This window comes from Saccoglossus kowalevskii, chromosome 12 (assembly GCF_978046115.1).
Source record: "Saccoglossus kowalevskii chromosome 12, keSacKowa6.1, whole genome shotgun sequence".
In the NCBI taxonomy this organism is placed as follows: domain Eukaryota; kingdom Metazoa; phylum Hemichordata; class Enteropneusta; family Harrimaniidae; genus Saccoglossus; species Saccoglossus kowalevskii.
The window spans coordinates 19,794,849-19,811,851 of NC_140652.1; the positions used below are offsets into that span (position 1 = coordinate 19,794,849).

The window sequence follows — 17,003 nt, forward strand, 5'->3', positions numbered from 1 at the left end:
TTACTAGCTGCAATTTTCCATTGAATTGAAGGAAGAAAAAGGATAAGTTAGTTTCATTATTGTCTCCTCTTCAATTTCATAAAATTATATTTCTAAAAGTTCACACTGATAAATGAACATTTTAAAAGTATAGGTATTCATTGAATTTTTCATTCGGGAATATATAGGAATAGTAAACTAATACTTACCAACTGCAATTTTCCATTGAATTGAAAGAAGAAAAAGAAAAAGTTAGTTTCATTAGTGTCACCTCTCCAATTTCATAAAATTATATTTCTAAAAGTTCACTCTGATGAATAAACATTTTAAAAGTATAGGTATTTATTGAATTTTTCATTCGCGAATATATAACAACTGTAAACTAATACTTACCAACTGCAATTTTCCATTGAATTGAAGGAAGAAAAAGGAAAAATTAGTTTCATTATTGTTTACTTTTCAATTTCATAAAATTATATTTCTAAAAGTTCACACTAATGAATAAACGCTTTAAAAGTATAGGTATTCATTGAATTTTTCATTCGGCAATATATAGAAATAGTAAACTAATACTTACGAACTGCAATTTTCCATTGAATTGAAGGAAAAAAAGGAAAAGTTAGTTTCATTATTGTCTCCTCTTCAATTTCATAAAATTATATTTCTAAAAGTTCACACTGATGAATAAACATTTTAAAAGTATAGGTATTCATTGAATTTTTCATTCTAGAATATATAGAAAAAGTAAACTATTACTTACAACCTGCAATTTTCCATTGAATTGAAAGAAGAAAAGGGAAAAGTTAGTTTCATTATTGACACCTCTTCAATTTCATAAAATTATATTTCTAAAAGTTCACACTGATGAATAAACATTTTAAAAGTATAAGTATTCATTGCATTTGTTTAGTGTCTCAATTATATTTCTAAAAGTTCACACTGATAAATAAACATTTTAAAAGTATAGGTATTCATTGAATTTTTCATTCGGGAATATATAGAAATAGTAAACTAATACTTACCACCTGCAATTTTTCATTGAATTGAAGGAAGAAAAAGGAAAAGTTAGTTGCATTATTATTATGTTTATAGTGTCACAATTATATTTGAAACAGTTCACACTGATAAATAAACATTTTAAAAGTTTAGGTATTAATTGCATTTTTCATTTGCGAATATATAGAAATAGTAAACTAATACTTACTAGCTGCAATTTTCCATTGAATTGAAGGAAGAAAAAGGAAAAGTTAGTTTCATTATTGTCTCCTCTTCAATTTCATAAAATTATATTTCTAAAAGTTCACACTGAAGAATACATATTTTAAAAGTATTGTTATTCATTGAATTTTTCATTCGGGAATATATAGAAACTGTAAACTAATACTTACCAGCTGCAATGTTCCATTGAATTGAAGGAAGAAAAAGGAAAAGTTAGTTTCATTATTGTCTCCTCTTCAATTTCATAAAATTATATTTTTAAAGTTCACACTGATGAATAAACCTTTTAAAAGTATAGGTATTCATTGAATTTTTCATTCGGGAATATATAGAAATAGTAAACTAATACTTACCAACTGCAATTTTTCATTTAATTGAAGGAGAAACAGGGAAAAGTTAGTTTCATTATTGTTTTTCTTTCAATTTTATAAAATCATATTTCTAACAGTTCACACTGATGCAGAAGTAAATGTATACTTTTTATTATATTAAGTAATCTACAGAAATAGTAAAATAATACTTACATCCTGCAATTTTCCATTTAATTAAAGGAAGAAAAAGGAAAAGTTAGTTGCATTATTATTATGTTTATAGTGTCACAATAATATTTCAAACAGTTCACACTGACAAATAAACATTTTAAAAGTATAGGTATTTATATGAACTTTTCATTCGGGAATATATAGAAACTGTAAACTAATACTTACCAACTGCAATTTTCCATTGAATTGAAGGAAGAAAAAATGAAAAGTTAGTTTCATTATTGTTTACCTTTCAATTTCATAAAATTATATTTCTGAAAGTTCACACTAATGAATAAACGCTTTAAAAGTATAGGTATTCATTGAATTTTTCGTTCGGGCATATATAGATATGGGAAACTAATACTTACGAGCTGCAATTTTCCATTGAATTGAAGGAAGAAAAAGGAAAAGTTAGTTGCATTATTATTATGTTTATAGTGTCACAATTATATTTGAAACAGTTCACACTGATAAATAAACATTTTAAAAGTTTAGGTATTAATTGCATTTTTCATTTGCGAATATATAGAAATAGTAAACTAATACTTACTAGCTGCAATTTTCCATTGAATTGAAGGAAGAAAAAGGAAAAGTTAGTTTCATTATTGTCTCCTCTTCAATTTCATAAAATTATATTTCTAAAAGTTCACACTGAAGAATACATATTTTAAAAGTATTGTTATTCATTGAATTTTTCATTCGGGAATATATAGAAACTGTAAACTAATACTTACCAGCTGCAATGTTCCATTGAATTGAAGGAAGAAAAAGGAAAAGTTAGTTTCATTATTGTCTCCTCTTCAATTTCATAAAATTATATTTTTAAAGTTCACACTGATGAATAAACCTTTTAAAAGTATAGGTATTCATTGAATTTTTCATTCGGGAATATATAGAAATAGTAAACTAATACTTACCAACTGCAATTTTTCATTTAATTGAAGGAGAAACAGGGAAAAGTTAGTTTCATTATTGTTTTTCTTTCAATTTTATAAAATCATATTTCTAACAGTTCACACTGATGCAGAAGTAAATGTATACTTTTTATTATATTAAGTAATCTACAGAAATAGTAAAATAATACTTACATCCTGCAATTTTCCATTTAATTAAAGGAAGAAAAAGGAAAAGTTAGTTGCATTATTATTATGTTTATAGTGTCACAATAATATTTCAAACAGTTCACACTGACAAATAAACATTTTAAAAGTATAGGTATTTATATGAACTTTTCATTCGGGAATATATAGAAACTGTAAACTAATACTTACCAACTGCAATTTTCCATTGAATTGAAGGAAGAAAAAATGAAAAGTTAGTTTCATTATTGTTTACCTTTCAATTTCATAAAATTATATTTCTGAAAGTTCACACTAATGAATAAACGCTTTAAAAGTATAGGTATTCATTGAATTTTTCGTTCGGGCATATATAGAAATGGGAAACTAATACTTACGAGCTGCAATTTTCCATTGAATTAAAGGATGAAAAAGGAAAAGTTAGTTGCATTATAATCATTTTTTAGTGTCTCAATTATATTTCTAAAAGTGCACACTGATGAATAAACATTTTAAAAGTATAGGTATTCATTGAATTTTTCATTCGGGAATATATAGAAACTGTAAACTAATACTTACCAGCTGCAATTTTCCATTGAATTGAAGGAAGAAAAAGGAAAAGTTAGTTTCATTATTGTTTACCTTACAATTTCATAAAATTATATTTCTAAAAGTTCACACTGATGAATAAACATTTTAAAAGTATAGGTATTCATTGAATTTTTCATTCGGGAATATATAGAAATAGTAAACTAATACTTACCATCTGCAAATTTTCATTTAATTGAATGAGAAAAAGGGAAATGTTAGTTTCATTATTGTTTTTCTTTCAATTTTATTAAATTATATTTCTAACAGTTCACACTGATGCAGATGTAAATGTATACTTTTTATTATATTACGTAATCTACAGAAATAGTAAAATAATACTTACATCCTGCAATTTTCCATAGAATTAAATGAAGAAAAAGGAAAAAATTGTTGCATTATTATTATGTTTATAGTGTCACAATTATATTTCAAACAGTTCACACTGATGAATACATATTTTAAAAATATAGGTATTCATTGAATTTTTCATTCGGGAATATATAGAAACTGTAAACTAATACTTACCAGCTGCAATTTTCCATTGAATTGAAGGAAGAAAAAGGAAAAGTTAGTTTCATTATTGTCTCCTCTTCCATTTCATAAAATTATATTTCTAAAAGTTCACACTGATGAATAAACATTTTAAAAGTATAGGTATTCTTTGAATTTTTCATTCGGGAATATATAGAAATAGTAAACTAATACTTACTAACTGCAATTTTCCATTGAATTGAAAGAAGAAAAAGGAAAGGTTAGTTTCATTATTGTCACCTCTTAAATTTCATAAAATTATATTTCTAAAAGTTCACACTGATGAATAAACATTTTAAAAGTATAGGTATTCATTGAATTTTTCCTTCGGAAATATATAGAAATAGTAAACTAATACTTACCAACTGCAATTTTCCATTTAATTGAAGGAGAAAAAGGGAAAAGTTAGTTTCATTATTGTTTTTCTTTCAATTTTATAAAATTATATTTTTAACAGTTCACACTGATGCAGAAGTAAATGTATACTATTTATTATATTAAGTAATCTACAGAAATAGTAAAATAATACTTACATCCTGCAATTTTCCATTGAATTAAAGGAAGAAAAAAGAAAAGTTAGTTGCATTATTATTATGTTTATAGTGTCACAATTAGATTTAAAACAGTTCACACTGATAAATAAACATTTTAAAAGTTTAGGTATTCATTGCATTTTTCATTCGGAAAAATATAGAAATAGTAAACTAATACTTACCAACTGCAATTTTCCATTGAATTGAAAGAAGAAAAAGGAAAAGTTAGTTTCATTATTGTCTCCTCTTCAATTTCATAAAATTATATTTCTAAAAGTTCACACTGATGAATACATATTTTAAAAGTATAGGTATTCATTGAAGAAATTTCACACTGATGAATAAGCATTTTAAAAGTATAGGTATTCATTGAATTTTTCATTCGGAAATATATAGAAATAGTAAACTAATACTTACCAGCTGCAATTTTCCATTTAATTGAAGGAGAAAAAGGGAAAAGTTAGTTTCATTATTGTTTTTCTTTCAATTTTATAAAATTATATTTCTAACAGTTCACACTGATGCAGAAGTTAATGTATACTTTTTATTATATTAAGTAATCTACAGAAATAGTAAAATAATACTTACATCCTGCAATTTTCCATTGAATTAAATGAAGAAAAAGGAAAAATTTGGTGCATTATTATTATGTTTATAGTGTCACAATTATATTTCAAACAGTTCACACTGATGAATACATATTTTAAAAGTATAGGTATTCATTGAATTTTTCATTCGGGAATATATAGAAACTGTAAACTAATACTTACCAGCTGCAATTTTCCATTGAATTGAAGGAAGAAAAAGGAAAAGTTAGTTTCATTATTGTCTCCTCTTCCATTTCATAAAATTATATTTCTAAAAGTTCACACTGATGAATAAACATTTTAAAAGTATAGGTATTCATTGAATTTTTCATTCGGGAATATATAGAAATAGTAAACTAATACTTACCAACTGCAATTTTCCATTGAATTGAAGGAAGAAAAAGTTAGTTTCATTATTGTTTACCTTTCAATTTCATAAAATTATATTTCTAGAAGTTCACACTAATGAATAAACGCTTTAAAAGTATAGGTATTCATTGAATTTTTCATTCGGGAATATATAGAAATAGTAAACTAATACTTACAAACTGCAATTTTCCATTGTATTAAAGGATGAAAAAGGAAAAGTTAGTTTCATTATTGTCTCCTCTTCAATTTCATAAAATTATATTTCTAAAAGTTCACACTGATGAATAAACATTTTAAAAGTATATGTATTCATTGAATTTTTCATTCGGGAATATATAGAAACTGTAAACTAAGACTTACCAACTGCAATTTTCCATTGAATTGAAGGAAGAAAAAGGAAAAGTTAGTTTCATTATTGTTTACCTTTCAATTTCATAAAATTATATTTCTAAAAGTTCACACTAATGAATAAACGCTTTAAAAGTATAGGTATTCATTGAATTTTTCATTCGGGAATATATAGAAATAGTAAACTAATACTTACCAACTGCAATTTTCCATTGAATTAAAGGAAGAAAAAAGAAAAGTTAGTTGCAGTATTAATATGTTTATATGGTCACAATTATATTTCAAACAGTTTCACACTGACAAATAAACATTTTAAAAGTATAGGTATTCATTGAATTTTTCATTCGGGAATATATAGAAATAGTAAACTAATACTTACAACCTGCAATTTTCCATTGAATTGAAGGAATAAAAAGGAAAAGTTAGTTTCATTATTGTCTCCTCTTCCATTTCATAAAATTATATTTCTAAAAGTTCACACTGATGAATAAACATTTTAAAAGCATAGGTATTCTTTGAATTTTTCATTCGGGAATATATAGAAATAGTAAACTAATACTTACAAACTGCAATTTTCCATTGAGTTGAAGGAAGAAAAAGGAAAAGTTAGTTTCATTATTGTTTACCTTTCCATTTCATAAAATTATATTTCTAAAAGTTCACACTAATGAATAAACGCTTTAAAAGTATAGTTATTCATTGAATTTTTCATTCGGGAATATATAGAAACTGTAAACTAATACTTACCATCTGCAATTTTCCATTGAATTGAAGGAAGAAAAAGGAAAAGTTAGTTTCATTATTGTTTACCTTTCAATTTCATAAAATTATATTTCTAAAAGTTCACACTGATGAATAAACGCTTTAAAAGTATAGGTATTCATTGAATTTTTCATTCGGGAATATATAGAAATAGTAAACTAATACTTACAAACTGCAATTTTCCATTGAGTAGAAGGAAGAAAAAGGAAAAGTTAGTTTCATTATTGTTTACCTTTCAATTTCATAAAATTATATTTCTAAAAGTTCACACTAATGAATAAACGCTTTAAAAGTATAGGTATTCATTGAATTTTTCATTCGGCAATATATAAAACAGTAAACTAATACTTACCAACTGCAATTTTCCATTGAATTGAAGGATGAAAAAGGAAAAGTTAGTTGCATTATTATTATGTTTATAGTGTCACAATTATATTTCAAACAGTTCACACTGATAAATAAACATTTTAAAAGTATAGGTATTCATTGAATTTTTCATTCGGGAATATATAGAAACTGTAAACTAATACTTACCATCTGCAATTTTCCATTGAATTGAAGGAAGAAAAAGGAAAAGTTAGTTTCATTATTGTTTACCTTTCAATTTCATAAAATTATATTTCTAAAAGTTCACACTAATGAATAAACGCTTTAAAAGTATAGGTATTCATTGAATTTTTCATTCGGGAATATATAGAAATAGTAAACTAATACTTACCAACTGCAATTTTCCATTGAATTGAAGGAAGAAAAAGGAAAAAATTATTTGCATTATAATCATTTTTTAGTGTCTCAATTATATTTCTAACAGTTCACACTGATAAATAAAATTTTTAAAAGTATAGTTATTCATTGCATTTTTCATTAGGGAATATATAGAAATAGTAAACTAATACTTACGATCTGCAATTTTCCATTGAATTGAAAGAAGAAAAAGGAAAAGTTAGTTGCATTATTATTATTTTTTAGTGTCACAATTATATTTCTAACAGTTCACACTCATAAATGAAAATTTTAAAAGTATAGATATCCATTGCATTTTTTTAGTGTCTCAATTATATTTCTAAAAGTTCACACTGATAAATAAACATTTTAAAAGTATAGGTATTCATTGAATTTTTCATTCGGGAATATATAGAAATAGTAAACTAATACTTACCACCTGCAATTTTTCATTGAATTGAAGGAAGAAAAAGGAAAAGTTAGTTGCATTATTATTATGTTTATAGTGTCACAATTATATTTCAAACAGTTCACACTGATAAATAAACATTTTAAAAGTATAGGTATTCATTCAATTTTTCATTCGGGAATATATAGAAATAGTAAACTAATACTTACCAACTGCAATTTTCCATTGAATTGAAAGAAGAAAAAGGAAAAGTTAGTTTCATTATTGTCTCCTCTTCCATTTCATAAAATTATATTTCTAAAAGTTCACACTGATGAATAAATGCTTTAAAAGTATTGGTATTCATTGGATTTTTCATTCGGAAATATATAGAAACTGTAAACTAATACTTACAAGCTGCAATTTTCCATTGAATTGAAGGAAGAAAAAGGAAAAGTTAGTTGCATTATTGTTTCCTCTTCAAGTTCATAAAATTATATTTCTAATAGTTCACACTGATGAATAAATGCTTTAAAAGTACAGGTATTCATTGAATTTTTCATTCGGGAATATATAGAAACTGTAAACTAATACTTACCAGCTGCAATTTTCCATTGAATTGAAGGAAGAAAAAGGAAAAGTTAGTTTCATTATTGTCTCCTCTTCCATTTCATGAAATTATATTTCTAAAAGTTCACACTGATGAATAAACATTTTAAAAGTATAGGTATTCTTTGAATTTTTCATTCGGGAATATATAGAAATAGTAAACTAATACTTACCACCTGCAATTTTTCATTGAATTGAAGGAAGAAAAAGGAAAAGTTAGTTGCATTATTATTATGTTTATAGTGTCACAATTATATTTCAAACAGTTCACACTGATAAATAAACATTTTAAAAGTATAGGTATTCATTCAATTTTTCATTCGGGAATATATAGAAATAGTAAACTAATACTTACGAGCTGCAATTTTCCATTGAATTGAAGGAAGAAAAAGGAAAAGCTAGTGTCATTATTGTCTCCTCTTCAATTTCATAAAATTATATTTCTAAAAGTTCACACTGATGAATAAACATTTTAAAAGTATAGGTATTCATTGAATTTTTCATTCGGGAATATATAGAAATAGTAAACTAATACTTACCAACTGCAATTTTCCATTGAATTGAAAGAAGAAAAAGGAAAAGTTAGTTTCATTATTGTCTCCTCTTCCATTTCATAAAATTATATTTCTAAAAATTCACACTGATGAATAAATGCTTTAAAAGTATAGGTATTCATTGAATTTTTCATTCGGGAATATATAGAAATAGTAAACTAATACTTACAAACTGCAATTTTCCATTGAATTGAAAGAAGAAAAAGGAAAGGTTAGTTTCATTATTGTCACCTCTTCAATTTCATAAAATTATATTTCTAAAAGTTCACACTGATGAATAAACATTTTAAAAGTATAGGTATTCATTGAATTTTTCATTCGGGAATATATAGAAATAGTAAACTAATACTTACCAACTGCAATTTTTCATTTAATTGAAAGAGAAAAAGGGAAAAGTTAGTTTCATTATTGTTTACCTTTCAATTTCATAAAATTATATTTCTAAAAGTTCACACTGATGAATAAACATTATAAAAGTATAGGTATTTATTGAATTTTTCATTCGGAAATATATAGAAACTGTAAACTAATACTTACCAACTGCAATTTTCCATTGAATTGAAGGAAGAAAAAATGAAAAGTTAGTTTCATTATTGTCTCCTCTTCAATTTCATAAAATTATATTTCTAAAAGCTCACACTGATGAATACATATATTAAAAGTATAGGTATTCATTGAAGAAATTTCACACTGATGAATAAGCATTTTAAAAGTATAGGTATTCATTGAATTTTTCATTCGGGAATATATAGAAATAGTAAACTAATACTTACCAACTGCAATTTTCCATTGAATTGAAGGAAGAAAAAGTTAGTTTCATTATTGTTTACCTTTCAATTTCATAAAATTATATTTCTAGAAGTTCACACTAATGAATAAACGCTTTAAAAGTATATGTATTCATTGAATTTTTCATTCGGGAATATATAGAAATAGTAAACTAATACTTACAACCTGCAATTTTCCATTGAATTGAAGGAAGAAAAAGGAAAAGTTAGTTTCATTATTGTCTCCTCTTCAATTTCATAAAATTATATTTCTAAAAGTTCACACTGATGAATAAACATTTTAAAAGTATATGTATTCATTGAATTTTTCATTCGGGAATATATAGAAACTGTAAACTAAGACTTTCCAACTGCAATTTTCCATTGAGTTGAAGGAAGAAAAAGGAAAAGTTAGTTTCATTATTGTTTACCTTTCAATTTCATAAAATTATATTTCTAAAAGTTCACACTGATGAATAAACATTTTAAAAGTATAGGTATTCATTGAATTTTTCATTCGGGAATATATAGAAATAGTAAACTAATACTTACCAACTGCAATTTTCCATTGAATTGAAGGAAGAAAAAGGAAAAGTTAGTTTCATTATTGTTTACCTTTCAATTTCATAAAATTATATTTCTAAAAGTTCACACTGATGAATAAACATTTTAAAAGTATAGGTATTCATTGAATTTTTCATTCGGGAATATAAAGAAATAGTAAACTAATGCTTACCAGCTGCAATTTTCCATTGAATTGAAGGAAGAAAAAGGAAAAGTTAGTTTCATTATTGTCTCCTCTTCGATTTCATAAAATTATATTTCTAAAATTCACACTAATGAATAAACGCTTTAAAAGTATAGGTATTCATTGAATTTTTCATTCGGGAATATATAGAAACTGTAAACTAATACTTACCAACTGCAATTTTCCATTGAATTGAAGGAAGGAAAAGGAAAAGTTAGTTTCATTATTGTTTACCTTTCAATTTCATAAAATTATATTTTTAAAAGTTCACACTAATGAATAAACGCCTTAAAAGTATAGGTATTCATTGAATTTTTCATTCGGCAATATATAAAACAGTAAACTAATACTTACCAACTGCAATTTTCCATTGAATTGAAGGATGAAAAAGGAAAAGTTAGTTGCATTATTATTATGTTTATAGTGTCACAATTATATTTCAAACAGTTCACACTGATAAATAAACATTTTAAAAGTATAGGTATTCATTGAATTTTTCATTCGGGAATATATAGAAATAGTAAACTAATACTTACCAACTGTAATTTTCCATTGAATTGAAGGAAGAAAAAGGAAAAGTTAGTTTCATTATTGTTTACCTTACAATTTCATAAAATTATATTTCTAAAAGTTCACACTGATGAATAAACATTTTAAAAGTATAGGTATTCATTGAATTTTTCATTCGGGAATATATAGAAATAGTAAACTAATACTTACCAACTGTAATTTTCCATTGAATTGAAAGAAGAAAAAGGAAAGGTTAGTTTCATTATTGTCACCTCTTCAATTTCATAAAATTATATTTCTAAAAGTTCACACTGATGAATAAACATTTTAAAAGTATAGGTATTCATTGAATTTTTCATTCGGGAATATATAGAAATAGTAAACTAATACTTACTAACTGCAATTTTTCATTTAATTGAAAGAGAAAAAGGGAAAAGTTAGTTTCATTATTGTTTACCTTTCAATTTCATAAAATTATATTTCTAACAGTCCACACTGATGCAGAAATAAATGTATACTTTTTATTATATTAAGCAATCTATAGAAATAGTAAATTAATACTTATATCCTGCAATTTTCCATTGAATTGAAGAATATTATAGAAAATGTTAGTTGCATTATTATTATTGTTAGTGCCACAATTATATTTCTAACAGTTCACATAGATAAATAGACATTTTAAAAGTATAGGTATTCTTTGCATTTTCATTTACGGGATCTATTGAAATAGTAAACTAATACTTATGTGCTGTAATTTTCCATTGAATTAAAGAGAAAAAAATAGGAAAAGTTTGTTGCATTATTCTTTCTTCTAACTGTTCACATTGACGCTTAGTAAATGTATACTTTCTATAATATAAACTAAATAAAAGGGGGGAAAAGAAACGTTAGTTGCAGTTCATACTGATTTAAAAGTAAACACGTTTTAAAAGTATTCAATGAAGGAAAGCGCGATATAGAATATAAAAAATATATATTATTAGGCAATTGAAGTTTGAATATTTGCGCGGATGCGTTGAAACAACACTTTTACCTTTTACCCCTGTACGCTTTAGATTTTGTCATCTGGCCAAATGGTTGTGGCCTTGTCTTTATAATGAGTTTGCCATGTGCCATGTGTCAAATAGATTATCGGTTGATTTATTGGCTACTGCATGATTGCATCATTTAACTGTTTGGCGTTCATTTGTATTTCAATGCTATTTTCAAAATAACCTCATTGGTTTATAAAAGCTGTGCATATAATGTATAAAAGAACAACTTGCATTGTCTGAACTTAATTTAGTTGCAGAGAATCCGTGACATATTGCGACCATTCATTATATTTAATTATGTAAAAAGAGTAGCGACAAAATCGATGAGTTTCCGACTTAAAAACGTCGAGAGAGAGCGGGTTTAAAGTAGACTACTCATTTGATATTTAACATATCTTACTTAGAACACCCCTAATTGATAAGTACACATTGCCCTTAGTTTCTAGGACCACTCGCTCTTTGTTTGAATAATCAATACTGATTTAGTCTGTACACGCGTTATGTGTTGATGAACAGTGGATTGGTGGACTTAATGTCGTGGTGTGAGTCGTTTGATCTATCTTCATAGCAAATGACACGAAACTGAATGAGCTGGTCATAAACGTGCGTTGAACAGTAGTTCAATTTCTGTTCTCCCAGGATACAGCTCAGAAAACCGAATCCTGATTAACTTAAGCATATTTAACAGCACAAAATCCAGTGGCCGACATAATGGTACAGACAGCTCAACTGAAAGCATGTATATAACATTGTCAGTTGCTGTGAACTCTGAGTTTGGCCACAGCCGTTTGTCTGAGACCAGCCCTCGATGTCTCGAGATCCATGTAATGTCATAGAAGAAGTTATGAGAACAACGAGATTTTACTTGATCTCAGACTACTATAGGTCGTGGGTGTGAATTGGGGATTACGTCAGTAGGATGCGTGCCACATCAGAACTTGTTGAGAGTTTATTGACACGCGTTTACCCGATAATTTCTGAACGCACTCGCATTTACCTGCTTCGTTTGTTTTTGTAATGTCATTCTAGTGTCGAACGCGCAGGATTAAACCTCTAACCGAAAATGATATCTGTGAGTTTTGACCTTTCGAGTATGTGATTTCTGCTCAAATTGGTCAATTTTTGGATGTGTTTCGACATTTTTAATTTGTCCTACGATATTTATGAATACATAATAAGCAAATTTATAATAATATTCTGTTTTAAATTTTCCTTGAATTTGTCGAACTTTTTCTATAAAAGTCAAATAGCAGTGTTGGCGTCGACAGTGTTCCTTTGTGGGGACATTTAGTAGTTTTTGTGGTCAATGCGTTGGTAAACTTTATATATTTTAAATTTCACTGACATAAATAGTGTTGCCTACCGCCCTTGGTCGACTCATAGAAAATACACAGTGAATAATTATATGTGATACCAAATTTCATTTACTCGATTTACACCCTCGATTCAATGTAATCTATTCACCTCATTTAAATGTAATACATTCTGCTCGCACGAGCATATTTTGATTGAGATCGGCCGTGATGAGTAGAAGTAACATACAGATTCAGTAACAATTCATAATAGAAAATGCTTTCGTTGTTTCATTATTTGAGCTTTGAAAAGCTGATATATTCGACAGTAAAATGTCATTCTGAAGCTTAAACATGCCCAGTTGTCGTTTTTAGCATTGGCTGTTTGATATAAACAAATTAAAATGATTAGCCGCAATGTATCGCGGGTTACATAACAATGTTGGTTATGTAGCAGCCCAGTTTTCACACGAACTGTTGCCAATCATCATATATAGACCATACGCTGTACAATGTGTGAACAAGCTTCCATTAAGCATAATAAATAATTGTTATTCAAAGGAAAATATTAATGATGAATTGCAAATACGTAGATTTGGCCTCGGATTAGAAGAAATTATTATTTGATAATGAGTAGAAAATCGTTTTACTTATTATGCTCTTACGATTTATTTGCTGATTATCGTATGATGTGTTTTTTTTTAATTTTATTTTATCAAATGTATATAAAATTATATCATTTGTAAAAGAAGTAAATATACAAGATTTCAAATAGAGTACAACACATCATTAACAATACTAGTATATGGAACGTTATTGTATGGGACATAACTTGCATGGTGATGCTGATCACACTGTAGATGAAGTTATATTGTCTGTTTTACGGTTAATATTTACAGTGTTAAAATTCTATACTATAAAACATGTAAAATCATATACAAGTATATAGCATTTTGCAATAACCGAAGACGAGTAGTGATACGACGAATATTACTGACAGTGGTTTCTTAAAATCAATTATAATTCTGTGGGTTTGGTAAACGAAATATTCAAAATTTGTAATTGTAAAAGATCAATTTTGCATCGGTGACAATGGCTTTTATTTGTGTGCGTTGATAGCCTGGTTGGACAGCGACACAAATTTCGATAACACATATTATTGGTCTATTACAATGACAATGGATATGTACACAATACCAACATAGCTAATGTTAATCTGTAAAGAAACATACTGTTTAAATTTGAAGAACTGTCTGTGCGAAGGCAGAACAATTTAGTGAACAACGATTATTTCCTGTGACGTGGTGTTGTGAAATAGCATCGGCTCCCCTTTTTTCAATAAGTACGCGGATTATTTTCCGTTATTTTTCTGTTGCCAAATTTCTGAACAAGATCAATTATTATTTATTTTGCTCAGTTTGAACGCGAGAAAAATAATATTTGCAGATCTAATTACAGACAAAGATTTTAATGACGACTAACAACATGAGTATTTTATGTTCAAAAACCTGCATTTGACTACCAGACTGGCACTTCTTGAATGAAAATTTACCAAGAATGACTTTGATGGTGCATGCGATAACTATTTTAATAATAATGATGCTACTTACTGAATATTCCAATGTCTAACTGCAAACAAAAAATAGCATAAGTAAGTGCAACGTGATTACCTTATGCGTAATTACGCATGCATTAACATAACGCAAACAGTTAGTCAGTCAGTGTATCAGTATGCAAGTTAGTCAGTGTGTCAGTCCTTCAGTGAACTAGGCATTCATTCAGTCAGTCAGTAAGTAAGTCAGTATGTAAGTCTCCCAATCAATGCTTTGTTCTGAGGAATGTCGGAACGCTATTAAGTAAAAAATAAGACATAAAGAATTTGTGCGAAACGTCAAACCAATAAAGAATCGTTTGTGATGTATAACATTCAGCTAATAAAGTAGTAAACAGCAAAATTACAATTGTTATGCGCTTGGGCATGTTTGTGTCTGAGAGAAATACCAGCAGATCGACATGAATTCGTTGTAGTGTAATTCAATACGGCGGTGACACAGTATATTGCAACCACCGAGCAACACATGTCAGTGTCTGAGATACCAGCACCAGCACATCGGCATGAATTCGTTAATACGGAGGTGGTACAGCATATTTTAACAAATGTCTTGTTTCTTACTGTATCCTCCACAGGTTCTTGATCATAAACCTTGTCATGCTTTTTCGAAAATGACTTTTCCACTTTTTTCAATTGCCTTGTCCCAGTGACCTTTTCTAGGTCGATGTCAGTATCCTGTCATAATAAAACGCATGAATGAAGAACGGTTAACGTAAACAGGGGCAAGTATAATATACGTGTACATCTTCCTTAACAGTGATGTTTGCATTTTAATTGCGTACAAATAATTGAATTGTTTAATTTTACATTGAGACCATGCATTTTTTTGTGACAGGGAATATAACCCTTAATCATAATGGAGACTTGGTATAAAAATATAAGATTGCGTTAGACACGTGACATCAATGTAATCAATAAATGCAAGCAATCGATACGTCATATATTGTTGGTTAATGTGTAACGACCAAATCACTACACTGACCAAAATCTGCTTCGCCATTGTCAATCACAACCCACAAATATTATGTAACTGCAAACGAATGTCAAGTCGAGCTTCTTTTGACGTTTCCTTGTGGACTATAATAAATGTGCGGACATACAACCTGAAACGGAAGATATAGTATATAAGCAGTATATAAGCAACATAAGTTACATGGTCATAACATTGTATATATCGTTGACAACGCGCACAGCCAATGATTTTACACGGAAGAATAGACGAACACTAAATTAGCTGACGCTATGACCGGGATGAAGGATGCAGCTGGGCCTGGATCAGCATGACATACAATGAATCCAAGCAGTTCGACAGTAAACAAAATGGCGACATTCCCCGTACCTTTTTGACAAGTCAATCAATATATCACGGTTCAATGTCCAATGTATTCAGTATCAGCAGAACGTGTCCTGCGCCCGTTAAAGTAGCACATTATATGTTGCAAACAGGGGTTACATCGTCACTTTATGCATTTGGGTCAAACCATTATTGTTGGGGGTACATAATCCATACGATCCCATTTAGTGTCACTTTAATTAGATTCAGTTTTTCATTTGCGAGGGCAGCATAACATAAGTATCTTATATGGTAATATCTCAATTACATGCTTGAATGAAATAAAGACTTGCATACGGTATAGTTGCTACAAGAACTCTAACTCAGATGCAATTATCCATAGTAGAAATTATATTTGGTATAAACTCAAATATAGGAAAACGTGTCCAGTTTTGTGATGTCCATTTCACACACATTTCAATAGAAATAATGCTAACTATTCGTCGAAATAACTTTCTATCCTACCCGATATTCAATGCAAGTTTATGTTAACACCTCCAAATAGCCCCGTTTATAGTCTGCACTATTCTTCAAAGATTGGACAAATAGCCAAATGTTACGGGTAAAACTGTCAATTGACTCAAATTTTGACTCCAAAATTGAGGTTATTTCCAGAAAAATTGAAGAAGATAAGAAGAAAGTGCAGAAACATTTGGGCGAGAAAGTATGCTGGTGAAAAAGTTTAACTGGCTTTGAACTTGGTCACTCTGTAACATTTCTCCCAAACTGTGACGGCCTTTACTTGAGACGACTTTGCTAGACTTTTGTTTCTCAAATGCCGTTGCTGCGTTGCGGGCCTTAAAAGGTAGCGAAAAGTAATATCAGCGCGTTTTGTTTTCAGAACTGTATTGATCGTGTTTCACAGAAACTTCATTATATTAACAAATGCGTCGAAATTATAACAAAACGCGTATATTATTATAAAACATTGCC

The 17,003-nt window shown here is 27.9% G+C and overlaps 1 long non-coding RNA gene across 1 annotated transcript; it reads right to left on the reverse strand.

The window, feature by feature from the left end:
* Positions 1-15,361: 15,361 nt before the first annotated feature.
* LOC144358061 (uncharacterized) lies at positions 15,362-16,156 on the reverse strand. The gene is made up of 3 exons (XR_013421801.2): positions 16,077-16,156; positions 15,720-15,840; positions 15,362-15,412 (listed from the first exon to the last, which is right to left on the reverse strand). It is a non-coding gene; the product is annotated as an uncharacterized LOC144358061 (long non-coding RNA).
* Between the last annotated feature and the right edge of the window lie 847 nt (positions 16,157-17,003).